The sequence below is a fragment of the Dermacentor albipictus genome, chromosome 9, assembly GCF_038994185.2.
Source record: "Dermacentor albipictus isolate Rhodes 1998 colony chromosome 9, USDA_Dalb.pri_finalv2, whole genome shotgun sequence".
Lineage (NCBI taxonomy): Eukaryota > Metazoa > Arthropoda > Arachnida > Ixodida > Ixodidae > Dermacentor > Dermacentor albipictus.
This window is the reverse complement of record NC_091829.1, coordinates 100,666,561-100,683,352: the sequence shown is the minus strand read 5'-3', so window position 1 is coordinate 100,683,352 and position 16,792 is coordinate 100,666,561. Positions and strand designations below refer to the sequence as shown.

The 16,792-nt window shown below is 50.2% G+C and overlaps 1 long non-coding RNA gene across 1 annotated transcript in view; it reads right to left on the bottom strand.

Annotated features, from left to right (window-relative positions):
• Nucleotides 1–12,364, bottom strand: part of LOC139049562 (uncharacterized) — a 59,049-nt gene extending 46,685 nt beyond the window's left edge. Inside the window, exons 1-2 of the long non-coding RNA XR_011508403.1 lie at nucleotides 12,156–12,364; nucleotides 160–370 (exon numbers count right to left, since the gene is read on the bottom strand). This is a non-coding gene — a long non-coding RNA (uncharacterized lncRNA). The remainder of the gene's footprint in view (nucleotides 1–159; nucleotides 371–12,155) is intronic.
• Nucleotides 12,365–16,792: the final 4,428 nt, after the last annotated feature.

Below are 16,792 nucleotides of genomic sequence, written 5' to 3'. Positions count from 1 at the left end.
ATTGAAAAAGCCGGGCGCAAGTGGTTTCTGGAAATCCGGCTGTGTGTGCGTTGCGTCTCATATGAATGCTGTTGTTATGTCTGACTGCGTAGTATATTAGCTGAAACTGCAAATTTGTAATTTGAGACACCCGTTCTAGAAACAAAGAAATTTGCGTACCTGCGTTTTGACAAGTACAGCAAGTCCAAGTCTTACGACCGATGCAGGGTTGTCGATGCGGAACGTCGCTATCGGCGAAATAGTTCGGCTGCAGGGGTCGGGCTGTGATCCTCTCTGGCCATGTCTTGAGGAAATCGATGGCTACCGGCTTGCAGTATAGTCTGCCGTCTGCTGCTGGGTGAAGAACTTGTGACGAAGACTGTAGCAGCACCTGCGCAACGTGAAAAAGCCATTCCGGTTGAATATAAATTAAAAGGAAAATAAACGTTGAACGATCGCATGATCTGATTCACTTACCGTGAAATGTTTTCCACACGAAAAAATAATAATGTGCAATTTAGCCATGATGAAACTGTACATGTGGCGTTCCGAATGAAATGGCACTTACAGATTGACGGCATATTGACACATGCATTTGTTCATCTTTTTCCGGTGACCGCTTTTAGGCCGCTACCAAAGGTTGAACGTTATCGCTCGGCAGAGGACGAGCCTGCATATACCGGAAGTTTCTTGAATGGTATCGGTGGTTCTACTCGTTGTCTGTTGTCATGGCACGTTCTGTGACCAGATTGTAGGCGCGACCCAAATTCTGCAGTGCGTTATACAAGGTACGCAGGCACCAGCGATTATGATGGCACGCTTCGCACATCCATCAGATTTCGACGATCGCCAACTGTGCTCACCGCTTCGTTGTACTTTGTGTGTAACTTTCTGTTGTGGGCTCAGATCCGTCCAATAAAGAGTTAGTTTCATGTTTCACAGTTTTCGTTCCGATGTTCTTCACCGTTACCAGAACGTCGCATCTGGTAGAGGCGCTTTGCATTCATGTACAGGGTGGTCCTTTATGAAAGGCAACATGCGAGCGTATGGCCTGTGCCCTGCGGAGGTAAAGCGGAGGTAGCTTAGAGCGCCATCAACAAGCAACAAAGGGAAGGATGGATGGACGGATGTTATGAGCGTCCTCTTTGGAACGCGGCGGTGGGTTGCGCCACCAAGCTCTTGCTACTATACTGCCTTATATTGTCACGTGGTAGTGACGCTAAAGAACACAGTAGCAGTACTGTGAAAAACAAAACTAGCTTTTATTGGGTGAACCTGTGCCCACAAAACAGGCTACGCTTAAAGCGCAACGATAGCAGCGAACACAGTCGGCGATCGTCGAAAATCTGATCAGCGGGTCAAGCGCGTCGGCTTTTATAGAGCAGTCGTCGAATGTTCCAGACTAATCGTTCGGACCCGCGTGCCTTCCACAAAGTTCTACACCATTCGCGTTACGCAATGAAATCAGATAACACAAGGTTCGGCGACAACAGAGAGCCGGGTAGAAGCATCGATAACTTTCCAGAAACGTCGGATACATGCAGGCGCGTGCCTCGCTGTGCGATTATAGTTGTGAAACGTGGTCGCCCGATAAAGATAAGTACACGTGTCAATACCCCCCTCTTAAAAAGCATCGTCCCGATGCTACAAAGATAAGAGAGCGAAACACAAAAGGACACTTATTAAACATAAGCAACAACAAAAAGAAACAAAGTCGCGAAGCCCCAAAGTTCATTGACGCTGGTAGTAGGGCATGAGTCGCACAACGTGGACTATTTCAGGTCGTGAGCGGCGCCGCTGTGATAGCGAAATACCGTCTTCCATGACCTCATAGTCCAGTGCGCCAATACGTCGGATGATCTTGTACGGTCCGAAATAGCGACGCAAATGCTTCTCGCTCAGTCCTCGTCGGCGTATAGGGGTCCAAACCCAAACACGGTCACCGGGCTGGTACTCGACGAAGCGTCGTTGGAGGTTGTAGTGTCGGCTGTCGGTCCTCTGCTGGTTCTTGATCCGCAGGCGGGCGAGCTGTCGGGCTTCTTCGGCGCGCTGGAGGTAGGTACGGACGTCAAGGTTCTCCTCGTCAGTGACGTGCGGCAGCATGACGTCGAGCGTCGTCGTCGGATTCCTGCCATAGACCAGCTTGAATGGCGTGATCTGTGTTGTTTCTTGTACCGCCGTGTTATAAGCGAATGTTACGTACGGCAGGACGGCATCCCAGGTCGTGTGTTCGACGTCGACGTACATCGCTAGCATGTCGGCGAGGGTCTTATTCAGCCGCTCCGTAAGACCATTCGTCTGCGGGTGGTAGGCCGTTGTCCTCCTGTGCCTTGTCTGACTGTATTTCAGAATGGCTTGGGTGAGCGCCGCTGTAAGGGCCGTGCCTCGGTCGGTGATGAGGACTTCTGGGGCGCCATGTCGCAGCAGGATGTTTTCGACAAAGAATTTCGCCACTTCGGCTGCGCTACCTTTCGGCAGTGCTTTTGTTTCAACGAAGCGGGTGAGGTAGTCCGTCGCCACGATGATCCACTTATTTCCGGTTAGTGACGTCGGAAAGGGTCCCAGCAAGTCCATCCCGATCAGCTGAAATGGTCGGCAAGGAGGCTCGATTGGCTGTAGTAATCCGGCTGGCCTTGTCGGGGGTGTCTCGCGTCGCTGACAGTCTCGGCATGTTCTGACATAACGGGCGACGTCGGCGGTCAGGCGCGGCCAATAATACTTTTCTTGTATCCTCGATAGTGTCCGGGAAAATCCCAGGTGTCCAGCGGTCGCATCGTCATGTAGGGCGTGCAATACTTCTGGACGAAGTCCTGACGGGACAACAAGAAGGTAATTGGCGCGGACTGGTGAGAAGTTCTTCTTCACGAGTAGACTGTCTTGAAGCGTGAAGGAAGATAATCCGCGCTTAAATGCCCTGGGGACAACGTCGGTGTGCCCTTCCAAATAATCGACGAGGCCTTTAAGCTCCGGGTCCACTCGTTGTTGTTCGGCGAAGTCTTCCGCGCTTATTATTCCAAGGAAGGCGTCGTCATCCTCGTCATCTTGCGGCGGCGGGTCAATGGGGGCAGGTGATAGGCAATCGGCGTCTGAGTGTTTTCGTCCGGACTTGTATGTTACAGTGATGTCGTATTCTTGTAGTCTGAGGCTCCACCGTGCCAGCCGTCCAGAGGGATCCTTTGAATTCGCTAGCCAACACAAGGCGTGGTGGTCGCTGACGCCTTTGAGTGGCCTGCCAAATAGGCAAGGGCGAAATTTCGCTGTAGCCCAAACGACGGTGAGGCATTCCTTTTCGGTTGTAGAATAATTGCCTTCCGCTTTTGACAACGACCGGCTAGCGTAAGCTATCACGTGTTCATGTCCATCTTTTCTCTGGACTAGGACGGCACCGAGGCCTAGGCTACTGGCGTCAGTGTGGATTTCGGTATCGGCGTGCTCGTCGAAGTGCGCAAGTACGGGCGGCGACTGCATGCGTCGTTTGAGTTCTTGAAATGCGTCGGCCTGCGGCTTTTCCCACTTGAACTCGACGTCGCATTTAGTTAGCTGCGTCAGCGGCTCAGCGATGCGTGAAAAGTTCTTGACAAATCGCCTGTAGTAGGCACACATGCCAAAAAATCTACGCACTGCCTTCTTGTCGATGGGCTGCGGGAACTTTGCTATGGCAGCTGTCTTCTGCGGGTCGGGGCGGACTCCAGATTTGCTGATGACGTGGCCTAAAAATAGAAGCTCCTCGTAAGCGAAGCGGCACTTTTCCGGCTTCAGAGTAAGTCCTGATGACCTGATGGCCTCTAGTACTGTTGCAAGCCACCTAAGGTGAACGTCGAAATTTCCGGCGAAGACGACGACGTCATCCAAGTATACGAGACAGGTCTGCCACTTCAATCCTGCTAAAACCGTGTCCATCACGCGCTGGAACGTTGCAGGCGCCGAGCACAGTCCGAATGGCATAACCTTGAACTCGTAGAGGCCGTCTGGGGTGATGAAGGCGGTCTTTTCGCGATCGCTTTCGTCGACGTCTATTTGCCAATAGCCAGACTTGAGGTCCATGGACGAGAAGTATTTGGCGTTGCAGAACCGATCCAATGCGTCGTCTATCCGTGGGAGGGGGTATACGTCCTTCTTTGTGATCTTGTTCAGACGACGATAATCGACGCAGAAACGCACGGTTCCGTCCTTTTTCTTCACCAGGACAACAGGGGATGCCCACAGGCTTTTCGATGGCTGGATGATGTCATCGCGCTGCATTTCGTCGACTTGTTCTCTTATAGCTTCGCGTTCTCGCGGCGAAACGCGGTAAGGGCTCTGACGGAGTGGTCGAGCGCATTCCTCGGTGATTATGCGATGCTTGGCGACTGGTGTTTGTCGAATCCTCGATGACGTCGAAAAGCAGCCTTTGTATCGTCGGAGCAGACTTCTGAGCTCCTGTTGCTTAATCATAGGGAGATTTGGATTAATGTCGTAGTCTGGTTCGGCAACCATAGTCGTCGGGGTAGATGCGGCAGAATCCGAGAGGACAAACGCATTACTTGTTTCCAGAATTTCCTCGATGTACGCGATCGTCGTGCCCTTGTTGATGTGCTTGAACTCCTGGCTAAAGTTTGTCAGCAACACTTCAGTTTTCCCTCCATGCAGTCGAGCGATCCCTCTTGCGACGCAAATTTCACGGTCTAGCAGTAGACGTTGGTCGCCTTCGATGACGCCTTCTACGTCAGCGGGTGTTTCGGTGCTGACCGAAATAATAATGCTGCAGCGAGGCGGGATGCTCACTTGATCTTCGAGCACACTGAAGGCGTGGTGACTACGAGGGCTCTCCGGCGGTATCGCATGATCTTCCGACAGTGTTATTGACTTCGACTTCAGGTCGATGACTGCGCCGTGTTGGTTGAGGAAGTACATACCGAGAATGACGTCTCGTGAACACTGTTGGAGGATAACGAAGGTGGCAGGGTAAGTCCTGTCATGAATGGTTATTCTTGCCGTGCAGATCGCAGTCGGCGTGATGAGGTGTCCTCCAGCGGTGCGAATCTGAGGGCCTTCCCATGCAGTCTTAACTTTTTTCAACTGGGCGGCCATGTGTCCACTCATTACGGAGTAATCAGCCCCTGTGTCGACTAAGGCAGTGACTGCGTGGCCGTCGAGAAGCACGTCGAGGTTGGTTGTTCTTTGTCTGGCGTTGCAGTTGGGTCTTGGCGTCGGATCACGGCTGCGTCGTGTTGAGCTGAAGCTGGAACGTTGCGTCGTCAAGTCGTCTTTCGTCGGTGTAGTCTTGGCCTCCCGACTTCTTCGGGACGGCGGCGTGTCGTCATTAGGTCGTCGAGATGGTTTCTTCGTCGTCTTCGTCGGCGGCGGAGGATCTTCGTCAGTTCGACGAACAGCAACCGCACCTCCATCGGTTGCTGCTTTTAGCTTTCCGGATATGGGCTCGCAGAGCGGCCCCGGGCTGGGCCGGTGTAGGGGCGGCGCTGCGGCGACAGGTAGCGGCCTGGTGACGGCGAACGGGACGGTCGTTGAGGGCTCCACTGAGTGGCGGCGAGGTAATCGGCGATGTCACGTGGGCGCTCTCCAAGCTGTGGACGCGGCGCGTTGACGGCGAAACCTCGCAGTCCCATCTCTCGGTACGGGCATCGTCGGTAGACGTAACCTGCTTCTCCGCAGTGGTAGCAGAGCGGGCGGTGGTCAGGAGCACGCCAAACGTCTGTCTTCCTCGGGTAGCTGCGCTGGGCGACGGGTGGGCGTGCTGGCGGCGGCGGTGGTGGTGTACGGAATTGCGGCGTTACGGGGTCCTGGCGCGGTCGTGGAAGGGGACCTTGACGGCGGGCGACGGCGGCGTAGCTCATCGCTTGCGGCTGAGGCTGCGGCGGTTCTGGTTGCACTTGAGGAAGTCCAAGCGATCGGTGCACCTCTTCTTTTACGATGTCGGCGATCGAGGCCACTTCAGGCTGCGACGAAGGCAAGACCTTCCGCAGTTCTTCGCGCACAATGGCCCTGATGGTCTCGCGCAGATCGTCCGTGGCCAGTGATTGAATTCCTGCGTAGTGGGTAGAGCTTGTACGGCGGTTGAATTGCCGGTTCCGCATGTCGAGTGTCTTCTCGATGTTCGTCGCCTCAGAAAGAAACTCTTCGACGGTCTTCGGTGGGCTTCTTACCATCCCGGCGAAAAGTTCCTCCTTTACCCCACGCATCAGTAGGCGGACTTTCTTCTCCTCGGCCATATCCGGGTCGGCGTGGCGGAACAAACGGCTCATTTCTTCCGTAAAAACGGCAACGTTCTCGTTTGGTAGCTGCACTCGGGCGTCCAGCATAGCTTCCGCCCTTTCCTTGCGCACGGCGCTTGTAAAGGTGCGTAGGAAGCCGCTACGGAACAGGTCCCACGTTGTCAAGGTCGATTCCCTGTTCTCAAACCAAGTTCTGGCGGTGTCTTCTAAGGCGAAGTAGACATGCCGCAGCTTCTCGTCGGAGTCCCAGCTGTTGAATGTTGCGATTCGTTCGTAGGTCTCCAGCCATGATTCCGGGTCTTCAGTCGCTGCTCCATGGAAGGTTGGTAGGTCCCGAGGTTGTTGTAGGATAACAGGGGACGCTGGGGCAGCCATTGGGGTTGTCTTGACCACGATCTTCTTTGTCGTCTCAGGTAGAAATCCGTGCTCTGGGGGCAGTCCTTGCAGTCTGCGGCTAGCACGCTGGTCTTCGGCGTGTTGGTTCTGTCCTCGGGCTTCGGGCTTGGGTCGCGGCTTTGCGGGGGCGTTCGGTACATGAACGCACAAGCACCTCCACCAGATGTCACGTGGTAGTGACGCTAAAGAACACAGTAGCAGTACTGTGAAAGACAAAACTAGCTTTTATTGGGAGAACCTGTGCCCACAAAACAGGCTACACTTAAAGCGCAACGATAGCAGCGAACACAGTCGGCGATCGTCGAAAATCTGATCAGCGGGTCAAGCGCGTCGGCTTTTATAGAGCAGTCGTCGAATGTTCCAGACTAATCGTTCGGACCCGGGTGCCTTCCACATAGTTCTACACCATTCGCGTTACGCAATGAAATCAGATAACACAAGGTTCGGTGACAACAGAGCCGGGTAGAAGCATCGATAACTTTCCAGAAACGTCGGATACATGCAGGCGCGTGCCTCGCTGTGCGATTACAGTTGTGAAACGCGGTCGCCCGATAAAGATAAGTACACATGTCAATATTCTACCTAGGTTAAACAATGAAAAAAGACAAAAAAACCACTATGAACGACCACGCCCAAATTTTCTGATCCCCTATTGCGAACCGTGCTTTTGTACGTCTCCGTTTTTTGTCGTTTCCCTGCTTTTCATCCACCAATCCTCCAGTCGCCTCTTACTAATGTCTATTGCGGACATGTTTGCTTTACCACTGCTCCCTCTGAACCCAAGGGCTTCAAGGAGGCCAGTGGTGCCTAAATCGACCGCTGGGTAGACGTCTTCACATTCTAATAAAACATGCTCCGTAGTTTCCCTAGCTTTACCACAACAAGCACATGCTTCTTCTTCCTTCTTATATCTCGCTTTATAGGTGCGTGTTCTACGGCATCCTGATCTCACTTAGAAAAGTAATGAGCTTCCCTTTGAGTTATCATAAATGGTTTCTTTCCTGATTTCGTTTTTTCCTCTTAAGTAGTTACTCATGGCAGGTTACTTTTCCATTGCCGCCACCCATGAGATTAATTCAGCTTCTCTGACTTTCCGCTTGACCTTTGTTGTGCTGTCCACCCTACAGGCCGCATACTTGCTGGTAAGCTTCCTAGTTCTTTTCCTCCACTGTGAATCAATGTTTTTCCTGTACAGATACCTGAACACCCTCCCAGCCCATTTACTTTCTTCCATATTCCTCAGCCGTTCTTCCTACTCAATATTACTGCGAGCTTCCCTCACTTCAATACTAGTCCAGCCCATATCACCCTGCACAGCTTCATTTGTAGTCTTCCCGTGAGCGCCCAATGCGAGGCGACCCACTGACCTTTGGTTGGCGTCGAGTCCTGATTGTACCCCTGATTTATAGCAAACAACCGCGTTTCCAAAAGTAAGTCCTGGAACCATTACACCTTTCCACATATCTCGGAGGACCTCGTAGCTACTGTATCCCCATAGCGCTGTGTGCTTCATTATGGCTGCATTTCTCTTCCCCTTTACTGTTATGGTTTTTTCCTGTGTTTCCGATATCCATTGCCTTCGTTTATCCATATACCAAGGTATTTATATTCTGTTACCCGAGGTATTTCTTGGCCCTGTATCTCCACTGTCTGTTCACTGTTTTCATTGAATGCCATAACACCTCATTTTCTAACACTAAACTTCAAACCTAAATCGTTGCCTTCCTATCCACAGATATTAGCCAGACGTTGCAAATCACTTTGTTTGTTAGCTAGCAACACAATGTCGTCCGCATAAAATAAACCTGGGAGTTGCTGCTCTATTACTGTACCCGCCTGTTTGTATGAGAGATTAAACGCGATATTACTTCCTTCTAGCGCCCTCTCCATCCTCACCATGTACATCATAAACAACAGCGGGGATGAAGGGCACCCCTGCCTCAGTCCCTTGTTGATACGAACTTTCTCCTCGCTCCTCATCCCTTCCCATTCAACGCAAACGGTATTTTGTAGGTAAATCTCTCTCAAAAGCTGTATGCAATCGTTACCTAAGCCTTCCCCTCCAGGATATCCCACAAAATGTTGTGGTCCACGTTGTCGCAGGTTCCTGTAATGTCTAAAAAGGCCACATACAACGGTCTGCTTTCTGCTTGTGATATTTCAATACACTGAGTAAGAACAAACAAGTTGTCATCCAAACGCCTACCTATTCTGAAGCCATTCTGAAGCTCTCCCAAAATGCCATTATTCTCTGTCCATGCTTGAAGCTTTAATTTGATTGCCTGCATTGGTAGCCTGTATATTACCGATGTAATGGTCAACGGTCTATACGAGTGAATTCTGTCTTTCTCCCCTTTTCCTTTATAAATGAAATTCATTCTGCTTTGTCGCCAACTGTCTGGTATTCGTCTATCTCTAAAGTTCTTTCCACTGCTTTCACCAGAGCTTCCTTACTTTTTGGTCGTAGTTCATTCATCAGCCTAATGGGAACCTCGTCTAGCCCTGTGGCTGTACGCTCAGGAATTTTCTCTTCCGCTTTCTTCCAGTTTAAGCACGTACGCTTGTAGCGCCATCTACTGGTGGCCAGAACAAGCAGAAACGGCTGATAGGCAAGCGGCTGTGGACTGCCTCCCACGCCTGGAGGATGCGCAATAGGCGGGTCCTGCAACGCAGCGTCTGTTGCTAGCAAACCGCACCTGGTATGCTAGCACCTTGGAAACATGGAAGGATCAACATATGCCCGCTAGGTATTAGGCACTCCCAGCGTATTTTAGTGCGTAAGCATTCTTTGGCGAGTACCGTACCAAGATGGGTCCGCCACGCGAAATTTGTAATGCTTTGTATCTGGCCAAAAAGGGTGATGTGCAACGTTACGACATCTAATCGTTATAGAACTTATACTGTAAATGTAGATGACTGTTAGCTGTATCAGTGATGAGGAACAATTGAAAAAAGATTGATCAGAGAGTATAACCGTACAGATACATAGGGTCCACAGAAAATCCATGGCGACGCCTATAGTATGGGTGGGCCAACTTGAAATTTCGGTGTAGGGAACATAAATTTGGAAATGGGCCAATATAAATTGGGGGTTGCACGAACTTGAATGTTGGAGGTGGGCCGACATGAAATTCGGGGTCGGCCATATTGAAATTTGAGGATGGACCAACTTAAATTTGGTAGTCGGTGAAGTTGAAATATGAGGGTGGGCCAACTTGAATTTTGGGTGTAGGCCAACATAAATTTGGGGGTGGGCCAACTTGAAATTTTGAAAAACCTGGAGGTGGGCCGACGTGACATTCGAGCGTGGGACAACTCAAGTTTGGAAGTGGGTCAAGTTGAAATTTGGGGGTGGGCCAATGGAAATTTGGGGGTAGGCTTATGCATGCTTTGACAACTCTAGTAGAGTTTCTGCGTACTTTTTTTGCAATACGGAGCCCTGGCTACATCCCCTCATAGCATGAATAAACGTCATCTGAGTCGAAGCGGTTTCGGAGAGAACTGCACTCAAGTGAAACGTAAGCTTAGATGAAAAAACGTAATTATTTTGTCACTTATATTCAGGCTTAGTTATTTCTATATTGACGACGTTTGCTGAATTACATAATGAATTAATCTTAGTTAAAATTACCACGACGATGTTTATATATGTAATTGGTAATTAAGTTTATTTTTAATTCCGTATAACTAATATCAATGTAACCGTATTCCTTGATTAGGCTCCGTTGATCTAAAGTTAGTAACTTTTGATTAGTCTAATAATTTAACACCAATTTAGCCGCAGTATTCCTAGTTACTCTATTATACGCCTTTAGACTTCACTAATTTTATCGTAACTAATTTTCTTAGTCTTTTCAACCTTACACTTGTACCTCTCAGCACTCACTATATAGTTTCAATATCATGAATCTCATTAGTCATACGTAGTTATAAGGCATTCTCATATACACCTCCATAGCACCTGAGGTGTGTCTACGCATGAAATGCATCCTGTCACGCGTTAGAGACAGAAAACTGGACGGACGGACTGACGGACGGGTAATGTGTCGAGGGAAGAAGGCCTAGAATGCTCACGCAATAATATGGGTACGCCAGGAGTGCCTAATAACAACCGGGCGTATATTGATGCTTCCACGTTTCCAGTGCACTTGTGTATACAACGCGGTTTGCTAGCAGCAGGCATTGAGGTGCAGGCCCCGCTCCTCGCTCAACAGACATACGAGGAGGGGGGAGGGATTCCAGCTGATTCCAGCAGGCGCTTGCTTATCAGCCACGCCTGGTTATTCTGGCCTCCAGCAGATGCGCGCCACAAGCAGACGTGCTTCTGCTTGCTGCCACGTGCTGGTGCTCTAAGCAGCCTTCACAGAGCACGGGCCACGTGCTCGCGTGTTCCCTTTCATAAAGGACCACCCTGTACAACAAAAGCAGCGCACAAGATGCACACAGTGAGAGAGAGAGAGTGAAAAAGAAAACAGCGCCTCAGGATTGTCGTATGTGGACATACCAGCAGAGCAGTGTGGACCACCGTTGTCGCCGTTATAGCGCCGGCTACTACGCTGGATTTTGTGCCTTGTTGAACCTTTTAATGCTTTTTCAGGCACATGTGCACCATGTGCAATAGCAGGTGTACATAGTGTCCCTCTGTAGGATATACCAGATATCTAGGGACACGCTTTCTGAAGCGACGACAGTACAGGCCAGCGACACGGAGAGCCGCCTGTGTATTACCATAAAGGTGAGAATTTACGACCGCCATATCGAAAACCAGCCTCAAGAAGAGTGAGTTGCGAAACGATGTGGTACATTGCATTAGGGCTGTTTATCATGCATACCGTGCTTCTAGCGCGTGGTAACGAACCACAGGCGATAATGCACAAGCCGGAGTTCTCTACGACGGAGTCCGCTGTGACAGAAAGTAGAGCATCGGGAGATGTTAAGCCCGAAACCTGTTTCAGTTTTTGTTCCTCGTAAAGTGCCTGCGCAAACGCGCTCTTAATTCTGTAAACTTCTTCCTATACGCGTAACTTACGCATCGGTTCTTCACAAGCCAGTTTCGTGCTACATGTGCTTGCCTCTTGTACAAGTCCACAGCCCAAGAGGCCTACTCGTGTATTTCACGCAAAATTATTATGGTGTTTGATTTGCCAAATCCACTATCTGATTATAAGGCACGAAGTTGTGGAGGACTCCGGAAATTTGGAGCACCTGGGATTTTTTAACGTGCTCCCCAAGTCTGCGTAGACGAGTGTTTTCGCATTTCGCCGCCATCTATTAAACGCAAGCCCTCGGCATGACAGATCGCTTTGTTCGCTGATATCCAAGGCCAGTGCAAGTATCGAGAATCACTTTCCGATCTGATACGCTTCGACAACTCGGGTGGAAGCGCTGTTCGGGCTCTCGTTATGCTGGGCTTACGAGGAAATTATTTCACTGCTGCCTCACTGAAAAACCCGGGCGGTAGTAGTTTTGGGAACACCCGCTGCGTGTGCGTTGCGTAGTACTTTAGCTGAAACTGCAAATTTCAAAATTTCAGGCACCTGTTCTAGAAAAAAAAAGAAATGGGCATACCTGCGTTTTGATAGGTTCAGCAAGTCGACGTCTTAAGACTGATGCAGGGCTGTCAATGCGGAACGTCGCTGTTGGCGGAATAGTTCAGCTGTAGGGGTCGGGCTGTGATCCTCCCTGGCCACGTCTTGGGGAAGTCGATGGCTACCGGCTTGAAGTAGAGTCTGCCGTTTGGCCGCTGGGTGAAGGATTTGCGATGAAGACTGTAGCAGCGCCTGCGCGACGTGAAAAAGTCATTCCTATTGAATATAGATGGAAAAAAAAGTGTACACGTTCAACCACCACAAGATCTATTTACTTACTTTCAAATGTTTTCCACACAATAAAATAAGAATTAGCAATTTAGCCATGGATGAAACTGTTCATGTGGCGTTCCGAATGAAATGGCACTTACAGATTGATGGCGTATCGACACATGCACTTGTTCATCTTTTTCCGGTGACCGCTTTTCAGCCGCTACCAAACGATGAACGTTATCGCTCGGCGGAGGACGCGCCTCCATATATCGGAAGTTTCTCGAATGGCATCAGTGGTTCTATTCGTTGTCTGTTGTCATGGCACGTTCTGTGACCAGATTGTACGCGCGACCCAAATTCTGCAGTGCGTTATACAAGTTACGCAGGCACCAGCAATTCTGCTGGCACGCTTAGCACGCTGATAAGGTTTCGACGATCACCGACTGTGCTCACCGCTACGGTTTTACTTTCAATGTCACTTCCTGTTGTGGGGTCAGATCCCTCCAATAAAGAGTTTGTTTCATGATCCACAGTTTTAGCTCCTTAGTTCATCGTCACTAGAACGTGGCATCTCGTAGAGGCGATTTGCGTTCATGTACCGGACGCCCCCGCAAAGCCGTGGGACCGGCGAGAATCTTTAAGAGAACGCCAGCGCCGCCCCACATCATGGAGCCAGCTGCAGGCTACAATATCTGCCCCCGGAGCAAGAACTTGTTCCCCAGATGAGCGATAAGTGCCGCTACAGAAGCCGCAATGGCAGCGTCAGTGGCACTTACACCGAACGTGTTGCAGCAGCCCAGTGAACCACCAATCTCCCTCGGATCTTCATTCGTTACCCGGAAAGCTGGCTGGAAACTTACGAAAAGGTCAGCGCGTTCAACAACAACTATGACGACAAGCTGCGTCACGTATAGTTCTCCGAAATTAAGCGGCATTCCCCCCCCCCCCCCCCCTTCCCGCATCGCCATTCCTGAATCACGTTCCTAAAGCGACGCCAAACCAGTCTTGAGACTTGACAGCTATTCGGCGGTCAACACTGGACTGCTGTTGCAATATTATGGCGGAGGCGTCGAAACGATCGCTCACGGGTCTAGGAAAAGGCCACTGAACTGATGGCATGAAGCAGCTCGACATTCTCCCAGCTAAGAGATGGCGGAATATTTTCGTCTTTCTCGTTATTTCGATGCTTGCTCCGAAATCTCAACGTGCTGCCGCTCGAAAGGCCGTGCTGGTATCTTTTCAACTTTCCATGTTTCACAGCCATCCCCCCAAAATTCGACATTTCAATCAAACCGTGCAATAAGCGTTCAATCCATAGGAAATATTAATGTCGCCCGTTATCTCGTGTGGGTTTTATCCTTCATTGTAGAGCACGTTTCGTGCAAAATTGCAATGGAACAAAAGAGTCGCAAGAAATTCAAAAATTAGGCTGTCTACAGACAGAGAGAGAGCCGAGGAAACAGCCAAACAGGAAATAAAAGCTAAAAATAACCAATTTACCCGCTGTTTGTGAAAGTATTTATCCACGAAGTGTTTTTTTGATTTAAAAAGGAAGTGGAGAAAATGGCGCCGGATGTGAAGACTGGTTCTATGTGTTTTGAATGAAACTTCTAAAGTTATCTTTCGAGCCTCCTGATGAAGCCTTTTCTCTGCTGTGCTTATGTGGATGTTTTTCTAACCTTCCGCGGTGTCACAGTGCGCCTAGAACCGCAGCGCCCAGCGCTCTACGCGGTTGTACGGGACTGGTGGCGACGCTTCATTAGGCAACTGCCCAAATAACGATACGAGTCGGTATTGGCACCTAATTTGGTAGAGAAGTAAACGAGGGGTACAAAAGAACTGTCATTGTTCCACAAATATATCTTTCTCGATAATTTTTCCAGAGCTAATTAAAGAGCAGTACTAGAAATCTTCATTTTAGGCTTTCGCTTGTTGACTTGTCCTTGGTTGTTTTCTTGCTGCGTTTCTTACCTGCGCGAGCCAATTTGATGTGGTTCTTGGTTTGTCATGTAAAGGATAGCTGTATGTCACAGACATGCTTGCGAAATACACCTTGTTTCGCTTCTCTTTAGTGGGTGTACGTGCTTTTATAGCGAATGGTGAGAATTAAGGTTTCTGCTAGTATAAGTACACCGCCCCTCATTTGCATAGAAAAGTTACTTTGGGGATGCGCCCCCCTCCCTCCTGAAAAAAAAATCCTGGGTACGTGCTTCCTCGAAGCGAAGAATACGCAAAAAGAATACCTGACGACGCGACCTACAAGACACTCTCTGCGATGTAAGGCTAAGAGCTACCGAGCTTGATGTTCTGGTTGATGATCACAGCGTCACTATCTTAGTCTGTACAGGAGCCGACTGCTCTGTCGGCGCTGGCCCCTTCCTTCCCCGACAAGTTGAGGAAAGTCATGAGTGCCTAGGAAGGCCATCAAATCTTGGCAGCTGGAGGACACTTATTAACGCTGACCGGAATCTGCATGGCAAGGGTTACAGTTGATGACTGGACTTACTCTACGACCGTCGTTGTCTTGCAACAATGCTCATGGGCCGTAATCCTCGGCATATATTTCCTGAGTCAACGTGGTGAAGTCATCGACTTAAAATTGATAAAGCCATACGATACCACCGCAGCGTTCTCACAGCAATTGCGCACCAAATGTACTTGAAGACCCGAGTCAGTATCGCACGTCGCGCGTGCATCATGATTTTCGTTGCCACAGAAGCAGCCGGAGGCGTCAAAGCCATCGTCGAGAGCGACGAACAGCTGCTGGTCGATTTTCAAATCGGCGTTGCAAACGGTATCGCAGAGTTAAGCCGAGGAAAAGCACAGCTATTGGCGAAGAACTTCAGCCATGAACATAAACACCTTAACAATGCATGAATATGGCACAGCCGGAAGAAGTTGCAGCAGTCAGCGATGCACTTGTTCCCGTTTGGATTTTGCCGAAGATATAATGACGGCACGTGGCCTTAAACCACTCTTTGATATTTACCATCTTTTTCCTGTCATAAGCAAGAACAGCTCAATGGCATCTTCCTGCTTTATGAGGACTGCTTTTCGTCGTCATCAAAGATCCGAGATACAGCAGTTGCTAAGCATCGCATAATAACCGAAAAATGCGCTCCACTCCTCCGCCAATGCCTTTACCCTGTTTTGACGCACAAACATAAATGTTGTCCCAAATATGAGGACAACGGTTCATGTACTTAAAGGTTTTAAACGTTCTTTTAGGCGGAGCCTCCGAGAACCCAATTGAGGAGAAAGCCGTTGGTTTTGAACACACGCACAAAGACTTTTCATGAAACTAGAAGCGTAAAATAAATTATAGGAAGAAATAGAAAGAATAAAATAAACACTCAAATAGACAGCCCGGCAATAAGACACATTTGGGGCTAGTGTGAAGCTAACTAGTGCGCAACTCCGGGCTTGCCACGACGGCAGGGACGCATACAGTCTTGATGTGGAGACGCGGTGACAAGTTGGCGCAAGGAGTTGCGCCGGCCTCACCAAAGGTCGTGGTGTAAGTTGACTGACCGGGCGACCCGAGCGCGCCAGCTCTGGTTTGGAGAGGTAAAGCAGGCGGCTTGGTGGCACAAGCAGACGGCGGCGGCGTTCTGGCCGGGCAGCTGGGTGAAGAGCTCGGGCCCGTAGCCCGACTGCTCTTGTCCTGCCCATGGGCACAGAAGCTCGAACGCCGGCCTCGCGCAGACAGACGGGGGCGGCGTTCTGGCCGGGCAGCTGGCGTAGAACTCGGGCCCGTAGCCCGACTGGTCTCGTCCTGCCCATGGGCGCAGAATCTCACCTGTCTTGAGCAGCTGGCGGCACGCTCGGGTGGACGCAACGCACAGGAACGCGCTGGCAGGAGGCCCCTGTCGGGTGAAGTCCTGGTGGCTCGGGTCCGGAACCCGATGGCGCGTCTTCAACTCCCGGTCCGCTGGTTCACCTCCTCCTGGCGTCGCTTCCTGGAACTCTCCCGGCGTATCTTCTGCGTCTCGACCGTCTTGCCAGCGCACCACGGTTTTTTTCTTTTCTCTGGCGGATTAGGCATTCCCCGATTGGCTGCCTGAAGCCCCATGGTCTTTCCTAATTGGTTGGCTTTTCTTCTTTTAGTTGCTTTTCTTGCGCCACGCGTTCAGGTGCAGGACGCTTTTCGGTGTTGTCGTTTTTCTCCTTCCAGCACGGAATTCGCCTCGGCCCGCGCACCCCTTGTCGTCTGCTCCTGTCCGACCCGACCACCGCACTATGTCGCGTACCACACATCACAAATCTATGTAAAACAACAAATTGACGAAAAGCTGCACGACAACATCATGCGGCTGTCGAAGAGCTCGTGGGCGTCTCTTGTATTCTTGGCGAAGAAGGATAGAATTCTGCATTTCTGCGTTGATTAGCGTAGCGTGAACAAAA